The 23,280-nt window shown below is 44.7% G+C and overlaps 1 long non-coding RNA gene across 2 annotated transcripts; it reads left to right on the top strand.

The window, feature by feature from the left end:
- The first annotated feature begins 7,278 nt into the window (after nt 1-7,278).
- On the top strand, nt 7,279-20,993 carry LOC102557192 (uncharacterized). 2 transcript variants are annotated; one of them, XR_010054503.1, is made up of 6 exons: nt 7,284-7,357; nt 8,331-8,410; nt 8,521-8,586; nt 10,347-14,101; nt 18,730-18,822; nt 20,752-20,993. It is a non-coding gene; the product is annotated as an uncharacterized LOC102557192 (long non-coding RNA). The 2 variants fall into 2 exon arrangements; XR_594156.4 differs by lacking the exons at nt 8,521-8,586; nt 10,347-14,101; nt 18,730-18,822 and having other exon boundaries at nt 7,279-7,357.
- The last annotated feature ends 2,287 nt before the right edge of the window (nt 20,994-23,280 follow it).

Below are 23,280 nucleotides of genomic sequence, written 5' to 3' on the forward strand. Positions count from 1 at the left end.
ATTCAGCCACTCCCAACCTAGTGATTAACTTTGCCGGTTTCCTTATAAAAATAAATAGACTCTCATCGGAGAAAACAAGCCTTCCATAAATAGATCTCCTCACCACCAATTTAATATCCAACATTTATTAAACATGTAAATTTTAATGAGATTCACCGTAGAATATTAACCAATCTCTTTGAACAAAGAGAGGCAATATGTCCTTTCTCAGAAAAGTGCGTGTTAAAATGGCGGCATTTCTTTTGACCCATGTTTCATGAACCTATCCATCTAAAATAACAGGATTTATCTGGTGACTCTCACTTTAGACATTTTGGGTGTCTCTTGTATTACAGGTGTTCCCCATTGAGTTTCTGTCTTCTCCCTCTTGGCGGTTTAGTGACGGGAGGCCCAGTCTGAAAGGGAGTAGAAACAATTACAATAAATTGTAAAACACAAGTCACCTGTGTGGGACCATCCTTTCATCTTTGTATGTGAGAGTGGGCATATGTGTACTATGGGCATAGATGTGAACGTCAGATAACAGTCTTTTTTGTAGACCAGGTTAGCCTCCTGCCTCACCAGAGAGCAGTGTTTCTCAACCTGTGGGTCTCAATCCCTCTGTCAAACTGCTATCTCCTAAAATATTTACATGGTAATTCATGGCAGTAGCAAAATGACAATTATATGATAGAGCAACAGAAGTAGTTTTATGGTTGGGGGTCCACAGGAGTAATTGTATTAAAGGGTCACAGCATTAGGAAGGTTGAGAGCCACTGCCACAGAGCATTGGGATTATAGGCACCTGCTGTCACATCCAGCCTTCTATGGTTCTGGGAAATCAAACTGAAGTCCGCGTGCTTGCGTGGCTTGTCAGTATAAAATGAGCTTATCTGGGAACACCATGGAACATTGTTCAGAAATGCAAGGAAATGCAGGGTCATGATGTAGACAAGGGTAAATGAGCTCCCGGGAAAGCACGAGGACCCACTCTAGTAGGAAACCCGAGAAACATGGCTCCTGTCCTCACACCCACATCAGTCAGCCCGTTGGACTGGTAAGCCTGTTGTGTAAACTGTGGTGAACACGAGAGGAACAGTTCAGGGGAGGCTGACGGACAACCGAATGAGAGCGTTACCAGAGGAAGCAGAACTGCGGATAAGGACGGGTCAGAAGAAGAAAGGAAAGAGAAGCAAAGGTCCTGTGGTGCTGGAGAGGGGAAAGCAAGGAACTCAAGAAAAGACTGGTATAGATGCCACACAGATCATAGAGTAAACTGGGAGAGGCCGTGCTGAGAGGAACATTGTACATTGTTTTAACTTGAGAGTGTTGGGAGAGCATGGAGGGTTCGAAGTTGGATGTAGAGGGTGTTTGATGAAGCGGGTGATCCAGTGTATGCTTTAAGAAGACTCCAGGGTCTGCTCTGAGAGGGGATCAGTAACAACACATTTGTAGTTGATCTGAGAGTTCTTGAGAGTCCCAGACCTTCGAAACGGTTGGATATTGCATGCTCTGGATTTACAGCCTTTCGATGTATTAAAAATGGCTTCCAGTCTGTTTAGGATGCTTCTGTCTGTGGGCCACTGTAAACATGAACTCCCTGATTCTTACATGCCTCTCATGGCCTTGCTGAGCTGAAAAGTGAATCTTCTTCTTAACCATCATAATTTCACCAGTTTCCTTAGCAAGTTTAGAGGTTGGATTACACATCAGCACTCACACAGCTAGGAGAGACCATAGACTACTTTCCAGAAGTCTGGCACCAAAAGTACAGAGGACCAAGTTAGTCAGACCAGGAAATCAGTGTCAGGGACTGGAGAGAGTGATGCAGAGTGGAAAAAACTAAGTCTCGAGTTTGCACCAGCTTAAATCTCCTGCTAAGAGACCATGGTGTATGACGGATCTGAAAACACCACCAGGCACCATCCTAACTCCGTTCTCCTCAGGTCCGTTTGGCGAGTCACTTCACCTCCAAGCCTCAGTGTTTATGGACTACCCCTTCCTAGAAGGGTTCTGTTCAGAAGGAAAGAAGGAGCCCATGAAAAGAACTTGACCCAGTGCCTGGTTGGAAGGGGGAGCAGTCACTCCCTGTTGGTTATTAGGAGTGTCAGTAGGACTTATGCAGACAGATGGTAAGATGGCTCAACTTCGTCATGGTCAGGAGAAGAATCTCCCATGACCGAAGCTTGTCTGAATGCTTCTCTGTTTCCTCTGCCCGGAGAGCGCTTACATCAAATAAAGCCCTCATTTCCCCCAACACCTGTACATACACAGATACACAAGAAGCACTGTGTGACAGGGAACTATTGTCTCTGGCCAGCAACTCACAGGACCTGAGGATGGCCAACAGCTATGGTAGTGGGCCAGAAAGCAGATACTTACACTTTCAGTCACGAAATGAGTGCGGCCCTGAGACACCAGAACCATGGGCCTTCCATAGTTGCACAAGGTAAGAGGTACAAAATAATAGTTATATTCTTATATTCTTATACCACCTCACCTCAGTAAGAATGGCCGTCAGGAAAAAGACAGGAAAGGACCATGAGGGTATGAAGCAGAAGAGGGACTCCCAGGGCAGGGTTGGTGGTAATCCTGTTTGACATGGGAGCTGGCACTTTAGCTTCGGTCTTCAGATGTGACAGGGATGTACTCAAGAGCCAGGACTCGAGCTGAATTCCAGGGGTAACCTTTGGTAACAGGTCAAGTGACTCGGGGGGGGGGAGTTATTGAAGCCTCCTGTGTGCACGGGTAAACTACAGGGAGCCGTGGTAGTGTAAGTTCCACGGGGCTCTGCAAATCTGTGGGAGCGTCCCATGCAGCTTTATAACAGGAATCTAGAAAGAGGGACAGGGACCTTCGTTCGTTGTCTGCTCTCACGCAGTATTAGGCAGTTTCCATCTTTGTGCCGAGATACCCAAGGAAACTGACTTCGAGGAGGAAGGCTCTCTCTTGGACCGTGTCTTCAGAGGTGTCAGTCTATGGTCAACAGGCTTTGTTGCCTTGAGGTTATAACAAAGCATCCAAGCAGAAGGTTGGCAAAAGAAAGCAGCTTCTTCCTTCAGAGTAGCCAGGAAGCAGGGCTGAGTGCAGGAGAAGGAGAGGTAGGAGGTGCCTGAGACAAGACACGCCTTTCAGAGAAACATCCAATGAGCTACTTCCTCCAAGTAGGCCCCGCCTTCCAGTCGTCCATTTAAAAAAACTTATTATTGAAGTTAGCACTTCTGTGATTCAGTCACTTGTCAATAGTGCCACCAGCTGGAGGCCAAGCCTTCAATGCATGTTTTCGTGGGGATACTTCATATCCAAAGGCCCCAGCCCTGGGCTTAGTGCATAGCAATTGATATTTACCAAATGAACGTTTCTAGTTTGGGTGACACTTAACAGGATGAATAACGTGAGTAGGTAAGGTCAGTCCTTTTCCTCAAGCTCCTGGGTTCCCATGAGGAAACATTTCCAAAACTTTAATGGAAAACTCTGGCCGGGAAAGAGTGGAAGGTGGTGATTCACCTCACAAAGGCAATACTCTAAGCGCTGTAGGGAATATTAAAATGAATAATACTAATTTGCAATCTGATAGAATTGGGGTGGGAAGCTTTTCCTGTGGAGGCCCACAGAGTAAATGCTGCCAGCCGCGTGGGTATTGTTACTGTGTGCTTCCAATCAACTCTGCCACCCTAGCAAGAAAACATCCACAGACAGCAAGCCAGGGGATGGGCCTGCCTCCTTCCCAATAAACATAGCCACTCATGCAGGTCAGTGTGTGAGCCTTGAGGTAGAAGAATGAAGTAATTACTGGGATCCAGTCTTGCTCAAAATCTGGTATAAAGGTAAAGATGTCTCCAGGAGGAGTGAGTGCTTATGTTAAAGAGCTCGCCAAGGGGGGCTGGGGATTTAGCTCAGTGGTAGAGCACTTACCTAGGAAGCGCAAGGCCCTGGGTTCGGTCCCCAGCTCCGGAAAAAAAAGAACCAAAAAAAAAAAAAAAAAAAAGAGCTCGCCAAGGAAATTTTCATGAAGCAATTGGTTTAGCCTTGAAGAGTAAAGACAGGTGATATCTGTAAAGTAGAGGGGTGCGTGTAGAAGCTGCCTGGGAGACTTTCATGAAGGAGACAGTGATCTAGAGTTCAGCATTCTCTCTGTCCTAGTTTCATTGCTTTTGCTGTGGTAAAAATATACTGACAAGAAGTAACTGAGGGGAGGGAAAGGGTTGTTTTATCTTGGGACTCTCTGTCTGTTACTGCAAACAAGTCACAGAGGCAGGAGCTTGGAGCAGCTAGTCACATTATATCCACAGTCAAGAACAGAGAAAGAGAAATGCATGCATGCTCAGTGCTCAGCTAATACTGTCTAGCGTCCCAATCATATCCATAGTCAAGAACAGAGAGGAAAACCATGTACGCATGCTCTGTGCTCACCTCGTATTGTCTATGGCCCCAAATAAGAGAACGGTGTTCTTATTTGGGTCTTATAATCAGGTTTGTTCATCCCACATCAATTCTGACAATCAAGACAATCCCTAACAGGCATGTTCACAGACCAACCATCCCTCATGAAGTGTCTCTTCAGTGATCCTAGGTGATGCCAAACTGACAAACCACCACAAGCATATACTATCGTTCTTTCCTGCCACTGAATCAAGGGCACTGTGCAGTTTTAGGCTTCAGGACCTAAGGCCAAGCAGTTTTGTATTTTCTTCTGGAAGTCCGCACTTCTGGGTCCATATCCTTGTGGCTTCCAGAGAAGAAAGGCATATCAATTAGGCAAGCATTTGGCTAAATGGTACAGCCGGGAGGTAGTGGCTCAAACCACAACCTCTTAAATGGTGGATTGTGACATGGCTTTGTAACTAGCCATGGGGTCTCCGAAAAATTTGGCAACCATAAGCTTCCTGAGCACGCAACAACATATAATTAATTCAGAATGAAACCCGTAATGAATCTGAGATGTTTCTGGCTGCAGTTGCAAAAGGTTGAGTCACATGAATTTGCTACAGGCTTGGTTCTGAACACACGAGCATGTACCCTGCACTGTGAAGGCTGCTATGACACACAGACAAGGCCAGTGATCACCACCTGATCACTGCCTTGCCTCAGATTCAGGATGGCTCCACGACAGGGTTTACCATGTGTTTCTGTATACCCTTTATCTTAAATTTCTGTTCTTTTAAGAGCATGATAGGTTATTCTAGAAAACAAAGTCTCTTCACAGTATGATCCTTCTTTGTCATGTAGGATCAAGTCAGGAGGTCTTTGGATTGAGTTGTATTAGAATGTTTGATTTTAAGCTTTTAAAAAAATGTCTATGAGTACACTGTTGCTGTCTTCAGACACACCAGAAGAGGGCGTTGAATCGCATGACAGATGGTCATGAGCCACCATGTGGTTGCTGGGAATTGAATTCGGGTCCTCTAAAAGAACAGCCAGTGCCCTTAACCTCTGAGTTGTCTGTCCAGCCCCCTAGAATGTCTGGTTTTACAGGTGGCTGTTTGGGTTGCTGACTTGAGTTTCATTTATAAAAATCATTAAATAAATTCTGGCTTGAGACTAGGACAGAATTTCCAGTAATTTAAGAAATGGCCCTAAATACAGTCTACCATAGATTTATGTAAAGGGGCGTTCTCAGCACTGATGATGCTAAAATCAAAATATTAACCAACACTCAGAAATGGTCACAATGGTCTACGCTGGGGCTATCACACACTCCGCTGAGAGGAATTCCGTACGTGATAATAGGGCACTTCCATCCTGCTAGCATATAAACTCGCTTTAATCTCCAGTGTTTAAAGTTTTACACCTTATTTTACGTTCACGAGTATTTTGCTTGCCTGTGAAGTCTACCATGTGAATACAGCACCTGTGGACGCCAGAAGACTGCATTAAATTCTCTGGAGCTGACGTTACGAGTGATGGGAGCCTGTAAGTAGGAGCTGGGAAGAGAACCTGGGCCCTCGGCAAGAACAGCAAGTTCTCTTAATAACGGAACCATCCCTCTACTCCTATTTTTTAATATTAAAAAAATACATTTGTGTGTGTGTGTGTGTGTGTGTGTGTGTGTGTGTGTGTGTGTCTATGTATAGGTATGTGCACATGAGTGCAGGTAGACAGGAGGCCAGAAGAGGGCACTGCATCCCCAGGACAGCAGGAGTTACCTGCTGCTGTGAACCACCCAAAGTGGGTACTGGGAACAGAACTTGAATCTTCTGTAAAAGCAGTGCGTGCTATTACCATGGAACTATATCTCCAGTCCCTGCTTTACTCTTTAATACTCAGTAAGAGTATATATATGTATATATGTGTGTGTGTGTCTATATATGTCTGTCTATATGTATACATGCATAGATGCATGTATATATATATGTGTATATGTATGTATGTGTGTATGCATGTACACATGCATGTATATACATATAAATGTATCTATATGTATATGTGTATATATGTATATCAATAATTGTTTGTAGAGTCCATTTTTATGACTTATTATCAGTAAACATTTTACCTGTATACCACTTTAGAAATTATTGGATTGGTTACTTTTCACTGCTATGACAAAATACCAGAGAGGCAACTTAAGAAAAGTAGGGACTATGTGGGCTCATGGTTCAAGGTCTAGTCCATCATGGCGGGGAAGTATGAGGAAGGAGCATGAGATGGCTGCCACACCTGCCACACGACGTTCACAGCCAGGAAAGAAAGCCTGAGAGAAGCTCACTCGCTTCTCCTTTCCATTTAGTCTTGGTCTCGGCCTACAGAGCAGTGCCACCACCCACATTTCAGGTGTGTCCTTCTGCCACCTCAGTAAACCAAGTCTACGACTCCCTCACAGACACCCCAGACGTGTGTCTCTTATTTGATCCTAGATCCTGATATGTGTGTGTGTGTGTGTGTGTGTGTGTGTGTGTGTGTGTTCACTCATCACTCAAAACTTTGTCAGACAAAAGAGGTGTGAGTAGGAAAAGTGTAAGCAGTGTTTGCCTAAACAACCTTCTCTTCCCTAATGTGAACTGTGCGGCTGGTGTTTGCTGGACGGCTCTGGTCGCTCAGTGAGAGGCCCTGGAGGCTTTACACCTTTGCCATATCTGTTGGATTATACATGTTTAACTCATCCCCTCCTCATCCGAGGAGGTGTCAAAGACACAGGGATGAGCAGGCCAGTTAAGAAGCATGGGGTGGGGGCTGGCTGGAGAACCCAGGTCACTGCTGTACACTAGGTGTTTGTGGGAGCTTCTGGAGATGGTTGGCAATTGAACAGTTTCCAGAGAACACTTAAGAACCACCCCCTTCAGCCCTTCCGGCTACAGCGTTCAGTCTCTTTTCCTGACCCGGAACTCCAGGCGGCAATTTCCCTGATCTTTGTTCCCTGAGGTCTTCTGACATTCATGTAAGTAATCATTCCTGCATTAAAGCCTTTATTTCTGAAACACCCAGAATAGCTCTGTTTTCCCAAGCGAACACAGTAATACATGCTTAACTCCCTAATGCATTGGATTGTTAGAGAGCCGCAGCAGCTGCAGACAGACGTGAAATTACCGTTTGAGGCAAAAGATTAGCAGCGAGGTGGGGGCGGGACTATCACATATGTCCGCCCCCTCCCCCTTTTAAAGGAAAACACACTTTCCACAATTCTTCTCGCAGACTTTCCCTTAGGTTTCCCAGGCACTGCCATTTCCCGACTCTATACACTCCAGTGTGCTGACTCTGTATGGCTCCAGGCTAGGGCTCTATCTCTTCAGGCACGCCTGGTCTTGCTGACAACGCGGCTGTGTTTCCGTAGCTCTGATTGGCCCAACTCAGATCACGTAGCAACTCCCGACCAAGGACCTTTGCCAAGATGAGAAACTTAGTCATTGGCTTAAGCTATTCTGGATCCCGATTTGAACCAAACTCTACTTGTGAGAAATCTGAAGATCTCTGTTGGATATAAAATTTTGGGAACGTGTACGTCAAGATGTGCGTGTGGACCACGTTCCTTATTCATTTATGCATTTTTTTTCAGACTTTCTAGGAGTCCAGGCAGAGGTTGGTAAAGTGCTTTTGTAAAAGGCTAGGTGGGGACTGTAGCTTGTCAGCTCTATGGTTCAACCGCTCAAGTTTGATACCCTGATACTACAGCAGTCATAGATGACGCACAGGACATGGCGGGCTGTGTTCCATTAAACCTGATGTGCTGTTGGTGGTTGGATAGGAACTGTCCCCTGTAGGCTCATGGGTTGAAATCTTGGTCCCCAGCTGTGGCACTTGTCTCTGGAGGTTGGGGGAAACTGAGTTGATGAGGCCTGGTTGGAAGCAAGGCACACGGGGTATCTTTGTGGGCTCCATTAATCTCTCTCTCCTTCCTGTCTCCTGTTCTTCAGGAGATAAAGCGCCTCACACCAGTGACTCTTCTCATCGCTAGAACAAAATATTTGACCAGAAGCATCTTAACGAAAGACAGGTTAGTTTTAGGGGATCATATTTCATCAAGGAGGAGGGAGCACGGGGAGAGAAGTGGGAATCTGACTTCTGGAACAGGAAGTTCTAAAACCCGTAATACTCACCTTTCAGCGACCTCCAGAAAAGCTCCTAAAGAGTTCACGACCTCCCCAAACAGCGCCACCACGTGGCAAGGAGGTATGCAAGCACGCACGTATGGGTCACGGTTTCATTCAGTCCTCAACCGGCCTTGATCATAATGCTCCTGCCACCTAGATAGAAATTCAGCCTGGCGGAGAGTCCAAGCCAGGGAGCCAGCCAATTAGTAACTCCTCTGTCAATTGGTCGTAGCTACAGAAGCTAACGGCATATTACTAAAGCAGGCAGCAAGCCAGAGCTGGCAAGAAGGTGTTCACCAACCTTTGAGCTGTAGCACTCGTTACCCTGAAGTGGTATAAACTTGGGAAGCGAGCCTTTTCGACCCTTTCTTGGTATTGCCTTTCTTGTCGTTTATTGTATTGTTTTATTTAATTCTATGCAAGAGGAAATATGTTCGCGGCAAAGGCTCTGTCTCCCATTCTGGAGGCTGACTCCACAACCCTCCTCATCCTAATAGATGGCTGCTTCCATATTTTCTTTTTATACCTTTTTATATTCATGTACAAACTGAAGATACTCTCCTATTTCTCAATTTCTTCTTCACGCTCTAAACCTTTTCGCCCACCTTAATTTCTCAACATTTATTCTCAAGAACTTCCCACGTCGACTGTTGTTCCTGTTTTTGTGGGTCCACAGTATTGTACTGGTTAGCTTTATATCGACTTAACCCAGGCTAGAGTCATTTGAGAGATGGGGACCTCAAGAGAGGAGAAAATGCCTCCGAAAGATCCAGCCATGGACAAGTCTGTAGGGCATTCTCTTAGTTAGTGATTGATGGGGGACAGCCCAGCCCTTGTGCATGGTGCGATCCCTGGGCTGCTTGTCCTGGGTTCTCTAAGAAAGCAAGCCATGAGGAGCAAGCCAGTAAGCAGCACCCTCCATGGCCTCTGCATCAGCTCCTGCCTCATGGTTCCTGCCCTGTGTGAGTTCTTGTCCTGACTTCCTGCAGTGATAGACTATGATGTGGAAATGTAACCAAAGAAACCCTCCCCCCCCCCCAACTTGTTTTTCGTCATTGTGTCTCATCACAGCAGCAGTAACCAGGACTAAGAAAGTATTCCAGAGGACACTCTGAAGTTAATCAAGTAACTCACTCTTTGGTGGGTCTTGCCCACTTCCAGTTTTGCACAATTACAAGCAAGGGCATATTTATTAAACATCAGCAGAAATAATTTTGACCATGAGTGAAATTTGGTACAAGTAAGTCCATCTGTAATTTCTGCAGATAGAGTCTCCTCCATATGAGCTTGTAATTACTGAATTTCCAAAATGTGTGAGAAGCCCACTTCCCAGGGTTCACTCTGAGTGTGCTAACACACTGTTGACTCTCTGCCAACAGATGACATGCAAACTGGTAGTTTTAATTTGCATTTCCTCTCAGAGTGAGGCCGAGGGTACTTATTTAACATTTAAGGCAGTCTTTACACTCTCAATGAGGCAGAATTACCACCACTGATTGTATATTCTTTAGCATAATTATTGGAATAGTATGCGCCAATGTTATGGAAACCATTAACATGTATGGTTTTATTTTCGAGTTGCTCAGCAAATGAGGTCATCTATATTAAGTTCATTCACAAATGTTCTTTTTAGAAAATGTAACTCTTCTCCCATTCAATTTAGCATATCCCTTAGATTATCTATTCTAGATCATGTATTTCCATGAAATTACCTTTGAAGTCATGAGGGGATTTTCTTTATGGTGCTTTAAGAGAGTCAGATGGGTGTTTTCTGAGGATAACATAACTGTCAGGTAGCAGCCCTTCTGGTAAGCCCAAGAACTTTGTTTGTTTTAATAGGATGAACATCTGTGCCTTCCCGACGTCCAGCTGAACTCTGTTCTTTTTGCCGAGAGTGTTATAAGAAAGTATGTGCCAGCTGGACTGGGGGCTATCCCAAAAGCTGTTGCCTGTACACAGAATATGCTCTTCTAGCTGCACTGCCTCTTCTGACCTTAGTGGGAGAGTATGTGCCTAGCCTCACAGATATTCGATGTGCTATGGTGGGGGATATTCCCAGGGGAAAACCCCGAATTCTCAGAGGAGAAAGGGAGGGGAAAGGGAAAGGGAGGAAGAATTGTGGGAAGGGGTGACTGGGATGGGGGCAGTGAGTGGGATGTAAAGTGAGTAAGTAAAAAAATTAATAATAAATAAATAGATAAATAAACTCAACAACAACAGAGCTGAAAATTTATGGGTGAACAGTATAAATTTTAAATAAACACGTTTTTCAATAAAGAAAAATACATTCCAAAATTCCCCTTTCTATTTTTAATTTCCTCTCTCCTTGCATTCATGTTGTGCATATGACCTCATGTATGTGAAGATCTTCAAGGCCTTCTCTCCCTGTGTTCACATGGTCATGTGCATGTGATATCATGTGTGTGAAGGCCAGGGACAGTCTCGTACTGAGCCCTCTTCTGTCTTCATGCATGCAGATGTCTTCCCGTTTGCCATGGAGTATGCCCATCAGACTAGCTGGCCCCCAAGCTTCCAGGGACTCTTTTGTCTCCCATTCCCATTTCCCTGAAGGAGTACGGCATTACAGATGCACAAACTGAACCCAGCCTGACATGCATGAGTCCTGAGAATCCAAACTCAGGTCCTCATCTCTATGTGAGTAGCACTTTACCAGCTGAGCCTTCTGGCACGCCGTACTTTCTTTTGCAAGTCTTTCAACTGTAGCTACCTTTGTTTTTGCTTTTTGTACCATCCCAAGCAATCCTGGAAGGAGTAACTGCATTCAGTTTATGACAACATTGATTGTTATGTTCTTCTGTGGTGGACCATGACACAAACCAGAGTGATCTTCTGAGCAAAAGTTTATAAAATGTGAAATTTACAGGGTATGATGATGGCACCCCACAGGTCTCAGAAACAAGGAGTCTCTCTGGCTTAATGAGACCATTTAATAGATTCAAAACCGTGGCATCCCACTTAAAAAAAAAAATTCTTCCTGCCTTTCCTACTTCCTATTATAAGTTGTTATCACAAATGTTTAATTTTAAATTTAGGCACAATAAATATTATACTGAAGAAATGTATTCCATTTAATAATTACACAGAACAAATTCATTTACTAAGGAATTAGAAGGGATTTTGTTGGTTATTAAATTAGTGACACGATGAAGAATGGGAGGCCACATTAACTAGAAGTTATAAAATAGAAAACCACATTATAATTTTGATAATAAAAACAAAATTAAAAGGAGCTGAAGGGACTTATTAATTATAAAATGTCGGAACTATCCCAAGCACCGTAAACGCTCTTTCAGTTGGGGTGTTCCTGGGACTCTTGGGGGGTTACATGGAACTCTTCGAGCTCCTTAGCTTTCCGAATATCAGCGTCCCGTTTGAGTTGCTGGGGGGTGGAATTATGGGAATGTTGCACAGAGGAGTGAGAGGTAGACAAAGCTATCTATGCAGCTGCACAGCCAGACCGTGAAGGACACAGGAAGTTACGGTGTAGGAGACAGGAAGTTACCGTGCAGGAGACAGGAAGTTATCCCAGGACACAGCAGCTCTGGAGGCTCGACAGAACTCTGCAGCAGGATCAGTTCGCCCCTGTGTGTAGCTTCCTGAACTGTGGTCCTGAGGTTGGTGGCTCTGATTTTTGCTTCAGTTTCTGCTGTGGCCACTCCTCCTGCCTTCCCCCTACCTGCTTCTCCTAAGGTTTCTAAAAACTAATATCACTATTATTATGATCTAATTATTATTAGGGGAGAGCACGTGTGTACCTTGGCACACGTGGAGGTCAGAAGATAGTTTTCAGGAGTCGGTTCTTTTAACCGGGGATCCGGGATGGAAGTTAAGTTGCCAGGCTTACAAGGCAATCACTGTCACCCACTTAGCCATCTCTGAGGCTTTCTCCTGGTTTCTTTACTGATGTGCCTCCAGTTTCTGTCACTGTGTGGCTTCTGTCTACCGAAAGCCTCTCTTGAACATCTGTTTGCTTCTCATGAAATTTGTGAGCATCTGTCTTCTATCAGTTTCTTTAGATGTAACCCTTGAGTTTGAAGGGACTTTATTTAGGAGATTTATGAAGAAAATGTTCTCAGTCTCAGAAAGACAGTGCCAAGATCAAAGTCATGACGCAGTCTCATCACAGACGCTCAGAACCCTTTAGCTCATTCTCTTGGATGCAGAAACTGGACACAGGAGCTGGGACAGTCCTCCTCATACAGTCAGTCATTGGTTAAGTGACTGTGCATGCAGTAACTTCCGGGTCCTTCCAGTACTCCAATTGCTTGCAGGAAAAGGTCTAGGGAAGGAAATGCTCAAACGGCAGATAGAGACACCCAAGGATTTTGGAATCAGGTGATGGGTGTAGTGGGTCAGCACACCCTTCAGAGTCAGGTATCGTGTACACTGCAGCTGTCTAGGACAGGTCTGAGGCAGTCACAAAGTTCTGTATAAGATGCTTCCAAATGGCTGGCCAGATTACCACCCCCCCCCCAACCAAAAAAAAAAAAAAAAAAAAAAAAAAAACCATGAAAGCAAAATACCCAAAGCCCCTTGGAATAGGTAAGTATATATTCAAGGGCCGAATTTGGTAGCTTCTGTGCTGCTTGGGCTTCATGAGCAGCAGTCAAGGAGGAAGAGGGGTAGGAGGGGAGAAAGAGGAGGAGCAGAAGGAGGAAGAGGAGGAGGGAGAGGAGGAGGAAAAAAGAAGTAGGAGGGACCGGAGGAGCAGGAGGAGCAGGAGGAGGAAGGGACGGAGGAGGAGCAGCAGCAGCAGGAGGAGGAGCAGCAGAAGGAGAAGGAGGGGGTGGGAGGAGGAGGAGGAGGAGGAAGAGGAGGAGGAGGAGGCATTGATGTAGCAGGTGGAGTCCTTCAGTATTCCAGTTCCCAAGAAGGCATCAGATATTGAAACTCCCAGCTTGCGGGGTGACAAAGGGGTCAGGGGTCCTTGGCTCTTAAGTGGAGCTGGTATTTGAGATCCTGGCAGCCTTGGATATCCGGATTCTTCGTATCAGGCTTACAGCTTGTGTGTTTGAAGTGTCTGCGACTCTTTCCCAAAAAGGATCGACCGCAATCTGGAATTCGTCTTGATTCCTTACAGCCTTTGATTCTTCTTCAGCCTCCACGGTGTCTTCTCTACTCTCAACAGCCCCCCTGTCTCTACCCTGGCTGTTCTTTCTGACTGTTCGGCTGACTTTAACTTCTGGACAGCCTCACCATGACAGTAGCTTGGTCAGCGGACCCACTCAGCTCCGCCTGCCTGGCAGCTTGCAGGCCATTATCCGTCTTGCTGTGTTTGCGGCTCAGCCTAAGGACAACTCTGCTGGACAACTGATCGTGTTACCAGGTCTCACATTACTGAAAATGGCCATGAAAAGACCACTTGAGAGAGGCCTTTTCCTGGGCCTAAAGCATAAGTATTTCCCAGGGCACCAGAGCAGCCCGCATCTGTAGCCAGGAGGAGGAGTGTTTGGGCCAATCACAGCGCACCTCATATGCAAATGAAGATTTGTGTTTGAATCAGTTACAGCCTTGGTTCTTCAGTGTCCGTTGCTCTGGTGACCACTAGGAAAAGTGCTCCTCCTACAGCCTAGGTGGGAACGGTTGCTGGGAACTCAGGTCCTCACGTTTGTGCGGCAAGCCCTCTATACGCTGAGCCTTTTCCTCAGATCCTCTGTCGGCTTCTTGATCTTGAGTTAGCAAGTAGATTTCTGCACTTAATTTGTTAGATCCTGCTGTGGCCTACCGCATAGGCTGAGCACACCCCATGCGGTTAATGCATTTTTTAAAAATGTGACTTTCTCTAATATATTCATTTTTTTTAAATGTGAGGATTTTTATAAGTTTCAATGAAACGAAATCTAAGACATTTACTGGCACATATATCTCATTTAGTTAAGAAACTTAGGAGCATGGAAAGGATACCAGGATTCTTACACTTCAGGCTCTTATGTGTATAGAATATTAACGGTATATTTTATTCTTATGCGTGTACTGTCTGTGAGTTTGGAGATCTCAAGGATAGCATTTTTAGCTAGAGTGGTCTAGCTCAACCCTTTAAAATAAAGATTTTATTTTATTTTTAATTGTGTGCATTTGTGTGGTTGGGGTATGTGCACACAAGCGCAGGTATACACAGAGGCCAGAAGAGGGCGTCAGATTCTCTGGGACCCAAACGGATCCTCTGGAAGTTCATCAAGTGCTTGTAACCACTGAGCCATCTTTTTAGCCCTCATCCCCTATTTTAAGAATAACTGGGTGGTCTGTATTAGTCATGTTTTTCTGGAGTTACAGAACGTATACAATGTCAGAGAGAGAGAGAGAGAGAGAGAGAGAGAGAGAGAGAGAGAGAGATTAGAATGACTTACAGGCTGTGGTGTCCAGCAGTGGCTGGCTATGAACGGGAAGTACAAGAACCCAGTAGTTGCTCAGTCCACGAGGCTGGATGCCTCCGCTGGTCTCCATTACATACTGGAATCCTGAGGAAGTAGGCTCCAGTGCCAGTGAAGGCAGATGAACTAGCGAGGTGAAGGCAAAGAGCAAAAGCTTCCTTCTTCTTCCTGTCTTTAGTCAGGCTTCCAGCAGAAGGCGTGGCCCAGATTAGATCTGGGTTGAAGTTGTCCCTTCTTACCTCAGAGATCTGGATTTGAAGTAGATTGTCCTGGTTTGAGTTAAGCAGAAGTCCCTCACAGGTGTGCCCTGTATTTTGGGGTTTTTAGTTAATTCTAGATGTAGGCAAGATAACAACTGAGATAGTCATGTGGTCCAAAAGAGCCAAATGACTCCCAAAAGATAACACTAGATAGCACAAAATCACTAATAGGTCATACATATATGTGTGTGTGTATTATATATATATATATATATATATATATATATATATATATATATATATATAATTCACTATGATAGGCACTACATTATAGTATTTGTTATTCTTCCATTGCTGTGAGCATGGCCATGACCACGATCAAGGCCACCCATAGAGAGAAAGATTTATTTGGCAGCACGTGAACAGCTGAGGGCGCACATGTTTTATTTATTTATTATATAAGTACACAGTCGCTGTCTTCAGACACACCAGAAGAGGGCATCCGATCCCATTACAGATGGTCATGAACCACCATGTGGTTGCTGGGAATTGAACTCGGGACCTCTGGAAGAGCAGTCAGTGCTCTTAACCACTGAGCCATCTCTCCAGAGGGTGCACATCTTGAACCGCAGGCAAGGATACTGAACGTGAAAAGATGCAAGACTTTAAATTCTCAAAACCCGCTCCCAACGCGCTCTAACAAGGCCACCCCTGCTAAATCTCCCAAATAGTGACATCAGTTGGAAACAAAGTGTTCAAATACCCCAGACTGTGGTCTGTGTGTGTGTGTGTGCGCGTGTGCGCGTGTGCGTGCACATGTCAATGGTGATTCTAAAACAACCTTTAGATCCTGTGGTCATGCAGACCACCAAAGACAAAATCTTCTATACATCAGATAGAGAAATCTCATGTTAGCCTTTCCTTCTAATGACAGTGCATTATTCCATTACTGATACAACAGTGCTGCCTAAGAAACAACTCCAGAACTTAGCAACTTAGCAAGCGATTCTTGTTTTCTATCACGGTCTGGTGGGGTGAGTAGTTTGTGCTTCTGTAGAACTCTGCCTGATATAACCTGGACGGACTCAGCCTTAAGAATGGAAAAGACTGGGGCCTTTTTCAAATGTCTCCCCTGTTTCCTTGAACCCTTTTGCTCCTTGGATATGTGTTTTTCAGAACAGACGATATCCCAAGAGGCGAATGGAAGCCTACAGACAGATCCATTTGTTCATGTGTGCATGCTTGTGTGAGTCTGTTGTGTACATGCATACAGTGCCTGCAGAGGCCGGATGTGGGCGTCAGTTCCTCTGGAGCTGGAGTTACAGATGGTTGTGAGTGGCCCTGGATGTGCCGGGAACCGAACCTAGATCCTCTGCAAGAATAGGCGTGATCTTGACCACTAAGCCATTGCCTCAACCCTTGCAAAAAGACCGATGTCCATTGTTTATGCAATGTATTAAGAATTGTGAAAATTTGTTTCTTTAAATAAAAAAAACAGAAATGTTATAGGAATAAGGTTTGTTTTAATTCCCCCAGTGTGGGGATAAGGGGCCATTTTGGATTGGCTACTATAGGTGACTATGCTTTGCCTGGTGCTCCAGCAGAAGTGTGTCTTTGCCAGCTGTACATGGTTTCTATGATTCTGTGACATTTGGATCCCAAGAGGTTATGTAATGCTAGGGCCTGAAGAGGTAGGCTGAGCAGTGGTGGTTGGTGGTCAGGGGAGGTTGGTTGTGGTTTGTTAGCAACCCTACTCAAGAAGAAACAAAAGGAAAGAAATTCAGCTCAGGGGTCTCTCTGTTTCTCTCTCTCCCTCTATCTTTGTGGGAAGAACCCACAAAGTAGCAAAAACCAGCTACCATGTGACATCTACCAGTATTTTGCTAAGCTAAACAAACCTGGGGCCAGGTCTAACATCAGTCAGGTGAGGCTCTTATGAGGATGGCTCTAAAGACTCATGGCAAAGACCCTGAGCGACAATCCCATTTCAGGAGAATGGTAAATTTAAAATAATTCAAACTGTGAGAAATATCACGCAGTCTCCCTGGTTATCACAGTACAGTTAATAAGGTGCAGTTTCTAAAATCCCAGGCAACAAATTTATGAGCCAAAAGCAAGAATGAATTCTAATATGTTTTATGCATTCTTTTTCTTTAAGATAAGGAAACACTATTAATTAAGTTATATATTTATCGGAGCGGTATGCTTCCTCTTTAGTTATATGCAAGGCTTTGCTTAAATGAGAGAAAAGGAAATATATTCTGGTTGTAAACTTGTCGTTTTGAAAAGATGTTAATTATAGTAGGGCTTCAGTGATTGGGTGCATAAACCCACCTTTATCTACCTCTCTATGAATTCAGTTGCTAGGCAGAGAAAAGCTCTAAATCCAAGAATGTGGGCTTCAGAGTTATCTAAGACCTCAGCACAGGTTGCAGACAGGAGGACTGTCTGTAGAAGAGTTCTAGGAAGGGGAAAGAATGCTTTCTAAATTTAGGTGAAACCTATTTTCACTCAGTCTAGTAAAACTTGGGCATTTTGCTTTTGACCAAATTTAATCCGAACCGAAATTTTATTTAACAAAGGTTTGAACAAGAAGAGAATCTGTTAGTTCACCGTAACAAAAATATCACTGTTTGAGTTTTAGAAGCAGCTTGATCAAAGGATCAAAACACATCAGCAGACTGTGTCTCCATCATAGCCACCCGTTTGGTAACATTTACTTCCTTGCTGGCTCCGTTCCCAGACAGTGGCTACCATATCTGCAGCTGTTTCAACATCTCCGTTCAGATGAGGAAAGGCAGAAGTCACCTCCCCCCCCCCCCCCCCAATTAAGGATTCTTATCATCCTCGTTGCATTTGATTGGCTCTGAGCAGACCGTGCATCTATCTTTGAACCAATCCCTGTGGCCAGTGACACACAGTGTAATAATTGGCTTAGCTTCAACTCACATTCTCTGTTTAGGACTCCATTGGCACCCTACTAAAAGCCTGTTGAGAACGAGGAGGGGATTTGAACTGGTTAACATATAACAGTATGAATACTAGATTCCATAACAAAAAGTATTTATAGAATGCAGGCCATTGTAGATATAACCTGAAGTGTTACATCAAGGTACTTTTAGCTATCTTTAAGTTATAAATGATTTGTAAGACTCTGGTAATAAACTAGTCTAAGAAAATGCCTAGGCTGAGGCTGTAGTTCAGTGGATGGAGTGTTTCCTCTCCTAATGTGCACAAAGCCTTGGGTTCAGTTCCCAGCTTAACCAGGCATGATGAGGCACACCTATAATACCAGCACTGGTAAGGTCAAGGAAGGCGGATCAGAAGCTCAAGGTCACCAATGGTTACATGGCAAGTTTGAGGCTGGCCTGGCATACACAATACCCTGTCTAGAACATTCTTTACACACTGTGACAGTTCAGCCACCACTCAAGTCTTCCTACTTTGGGGTGATGTCATGCTAATTACAAGAGCTATCATGCATTGAGTGTCCTCTGTTTTCAGCTGTTAACTATGCTGGGAAAATAGTTATATCCCTACCTTAAAAACGAAGAAACAAACCCATTGGGGTGGCTCAACAATGCTTGCTGACAACCCCAATGACCTAAGTTTGATCTCTGGGGCCCACAGGATGGAAGAGAGGACCATCTCCCGCAAGCTGTCTGCTGACCTCAACACAGGTGCCATAGTACATGCACCACACTCCTGTGCACGGATACATAAGTAAATAAATGTAACAAAATGTTTAATAACTGCAACTATGTCCTCAGAGGCTCAGAGGCCTTTTCATGAAGACAGAGAGCATGCTGGTAACTCTCCTATCTATATTACTTAAACAACAAACAAGTTGGCCTTTTTACTAAGGCCTTAACACTGGTGTTTTTGTTTTTGTTGTTTACCCATTGCTGACTGGCATCCAAGTGGGTTTATGAGCACCTCTGTCCCACGGGAGCGTATGAGGCTGACGCTCTGCATTTTTAAGGCTACTCCCCTGGGACAGGTGACCACAGTCATTCTGCCAGATGAAGACAGCAGCAAAGCCACATGCTCGCTGGCTTTTATGGGCAGGTGCCCACACCACTCTCTAGACTCCCGAGCACACCAGCTGGCTGGCCTTCCTCCCCTTCCCAGCCCATGGCAAAGACAACCCTGTGACCTCTACGATCATCTAGTAGCAACAGGACCCCTGTCACAAAGGCCATCTCACAACCATCAAATATGAGTTCTGTCCATTAGACCTGAATTTCTATTTTCCCCTCTTTTTGGGGGTGGGGAGGTCCAGCTAAGTTTTACTTCTCTTTTTCTAAAGCATTTTTTAAAATTTTAACATTTTTATTTAGCGTATGTGGTGTATGTGTTGGTGAGTAGTGTAGGCGTGATTAGCATCAACTCCTGTTCACACTTGTGATTGTCAGAGAATATCTGTAGTTGATTCTCTCTATCGTGTGAGTTTGAAGGATCAGGCACCTTTGCCTGCTAAGCTGTCACACCATCCCCCAGAGCAAGACTTCTTAAACTGGAGGTCACAGTCTCATGCTGGGCCACATGACTGGATATGAAGTCACAATAGAGGAATACACACTGGCCACATAGTAGTTCAAAATCGAATGCGTGATGAGCGTGAGGTGTCTCTGGCAATGGGCTTCTATGTGTGCCACGCGACTCCTGCAGCCTTGGTGATAACATGTGACACATGCACTCAACTCCACACATGCTGTCATGACACTCGGTACTAAGCAAGTCCGCACTGAATGTTCTGGAATGTGCTGCACTAGGGGCTCAACTCTCCTCAGAGCAGATATGAGACGGTCCTGGGCTATGAACTATAGTGTACCCTGTAATTTCACAACGCTCTCAGCTTTTATAGAAATAGAATTACTTGATTATGGGAAACAGAGAGTTACAATGTTTTCTGGCCATCGTTCCTCAGCTGGTTAAGCACAATATTAATGTATCTTTCGATTGTATTATATTACAATGTTGCATTTAAAAAAACATTTCTGGAACTGGTCACTTGAGTTTTCTTTTTTAAATGTGTTAAATGAATTTTGGCTTAGGCGTTTGGGACATGAATTCTGATAAATTCTGAAAAAAAAAAAAGCTTCTGCTGTTTTGTAATGTGCCGACTGGCACTCTCAGCATCGATAATTACAAAATCAAAATATCGATCAAGTCTGAAAGACACTGGTCCTACCACACCGAGTATTCACCCAAGATTTAATTCTCCCGGGAGAATAAGCAAGGACGCTTTCCTCGTTACTATGCAGACTTGTTTCATTCTTCACTAAGTGATAACATCGTCTGTATAGGGGAACTGTTTTAAAACTCATCGCTGTATGATTTGTTCTCAGTAAATGCTCAATTAATCATGGTATAGCTGGGTGGGTAAATATTCTCTGGCCAAGAGGGGTCAAAAGTGGATTAAGTTTAAGAAGCCTTAGAATTACTTAAAAAAAAAATAGGGGTTGGGGATTTAGCCCAGTGGTAGAGCGCTTGCCTAGGAAGTGCAAGGCCCTGGGTCCGCGCACACGCACACACACACACACACACACACACACACACACACACACACACACACTGGCTATATAGTGGAAAGCAGCAATGTTTTGGGGGAAATTAAATGCAAATTTCAATATCTATATGTCTCTTCAGGATCATGCACATGATACAGTGTTCTCAGACATGGACCTGTATTTTCACCAATCAAGAGAGAAAAGACAAGGACTGGTGACATGGCTCCGTGGACCCTGCCACCACGCTGGGACACCTGAGTTGGATTCCAAAGAGCCACTTGGTAGAAGGAGAGAACCCTCTCCTCAAAGTTGTCCTCTGACCTACATGTTTGTCCTGTGGTGCCCTTGTGCACATAAAACAAAATAAAGAATAGAATTATTTCTTTTTGTCTTTTCATGTTGTTTCATTTTTTTTCGAGATAGGATTTCTCTGTGTAATAGCCCTGGGTCCCGAAACTCACTTCATAAACCAGGCTGGCCTCAGACTCACAGAGATCCGCCTGCTTCTGCCTCCCGAGTGCTGGTAGTAACAGCACGTGCCACCAATGCCAGGCACGTTGAAAGTTTTTAAGGAGGCAAAACTAAGACTAAGAATATGGATTTTATCAAATATGCTATTGTTTGTTGCTTCCCAATGCAGAGGAACTACATCTGATCTCTCCCTGAGCTCTCTGTCAGAGGGCACCTTCCCGTCCTCTCTAGGTCAGGGAGTGGTCATTTGTGGAGGCTCCTTGACATAGAAGAAGCCCATTACCCCTTCACCTCCTCCAGCTGGATGGGCCTGGAAACAACCAGCCCAGCCTCTGGACCAACCTGAGCAGTATCTGGCACTCCCAGCACCCCTATAAATGGACTCTGTTTCATTTCAACACGAGGACCTCACCAAAGAAAATACAATCTTATTTAGATGCGCCAACACACCCGGAAGTGAACCTTAACATTAAATTCACCCTCCCCGCCCCTTGCCCTTCAGGCTTGTACTTCTCTAAATGAGAACATTCTTTTAAGGCTGTTGTCCAACATCCTTAGGATGTTGCAATTCTTGAGAAAGCCTCTCCAACTCTGAATACTCTGAGATTCACGTTTGTACACCATGTAATGCTAACACAAGAAATTCAAACTTCTGCCAGGCGAGGCGGCTCACGCTTGTAATTCCAGCATGTGGGAGACCGAGGCAAGGCCATTGTTGTAAAATTATATTAAATGGCTTTCTTTTATCCCCACTAGGTCTGGCGTTGCAGTGCCCCAAGATATCTGATAGATATCTTAATCTCAGCAAAGCCTCTCACCCGCTTTGCTCCATCCCATATCACACTGCCGATGGCTTCTCTCTGAGCCTGGCAACAATCTCTCTACCCATCCAGTTCCCAAGGCAGGCTGCCACCATGCCAGACACACACATCTCAATTCCGTGGTGGCTTAGCGTCCCAGCCGCCACACGCTCTCTTAAAACTTAATTCACCACATGAAAGAACACACAACACAACAACCTCTAATCCAGTTGATAAGATATAATTGCCCACCTACACATACAAAGCCCTGTTCACATCCATCCCTTAAGAACATTCATAACAACCTGTAAAGGTGCAGCATGGAGTCTTAAGGTCAGCCTCCATGTTCTCTCGGTGGCTTCTCTCCGTCTCATTCCAGTCTCCTCCTCCTCCCTCAAACTTTTCTCCCACGCATCCTTCCTTCTCATCCAATGATAGGCCTCGCTCTATCTTGTACCTGCCTTCACCTGCATAATGAAATCATCCCACAGGCCATGAGTTCAAGACCAGCCTCGGGATGCATAGTGAGTTCCACGACAGCCTGAACTGCAGAGTGAAAAAAATCTGTCTTAGAAGGAAGAGGAGAAGGAAGAAAAAGAAGAGGAGACTGAGGAGGAATAATAATAATAATAATAATAATAATAATAACAACAACAACAACAACAATATGAATGATAATGATAATGAAGGGTTAACTAGTAACTTATATGAGCATAAACGAGTCCTTAATATGGTTCCTTTCTAGTCCCTTTATATTAAAGGTTTCTACTGTATGTTCTGCATCTGCTCGACACCCTCCTCAGCACTGGGAGACGGCCTGCTTCATCTCTGTTTCGGAAGACGCTTCTGTAATTTTAGAACTAGGTCAGTGTATCAGTCCCTTGTCTGGATGCTGTGACAAAACACAGGCAAAAACAAATTCCTAGTTGTTTATTTCAGCTCACGGTTTGAGTCTACATCCCACCGAGGCAAGGACGGCACGGTGGCCGGAATTCACAGTGGCTGGTCACATTGCACCCCCCACAGTCGGGATGACCCAGAGTCTAGACAGAGCTGCAGACAGGTTCGATGGCATGCCTCCTGGGACTTCTGAGAAAGGGCAGACGGGAGATGAGACGGAAGGGTTTACCCCGCAGGGAGCAAGCCTGACACTGCAGTAAGCGTTTTGCCGAGTATGTTCATTAAGATGAGGTTTTGAGCTATTAGAATAGTCCAAACACAGTAATCAAGACAGAATGCGTGTGTGCACGCACACGTGTGTGGTATGTGCACAAGTCCATATTTGCATGTATCACACATGCCTGGGTAAAAGCAGAGGTTGATGTCGGGTGTCTTCGTTTATTGATCTTTACCTTTTGAGACAGGGTCTCACACTGAGCCAGGGGCACACCGGTTCG

The sequence above is a fragment of the Rattus norvegicus genome, chromosome 8, assembly GCF_036323735.1.
Source record: "Rattus norvegicus strain BN/NHsdMcwi chromosome 8, GRCr8, whole genome shotgun sequence".
Taxonomy (NCBI): Eukaryota; Metazoa; Chordata; class Mammalia; order Rodentia; family Muridae; genus Rattus; species Rattus norvegicus.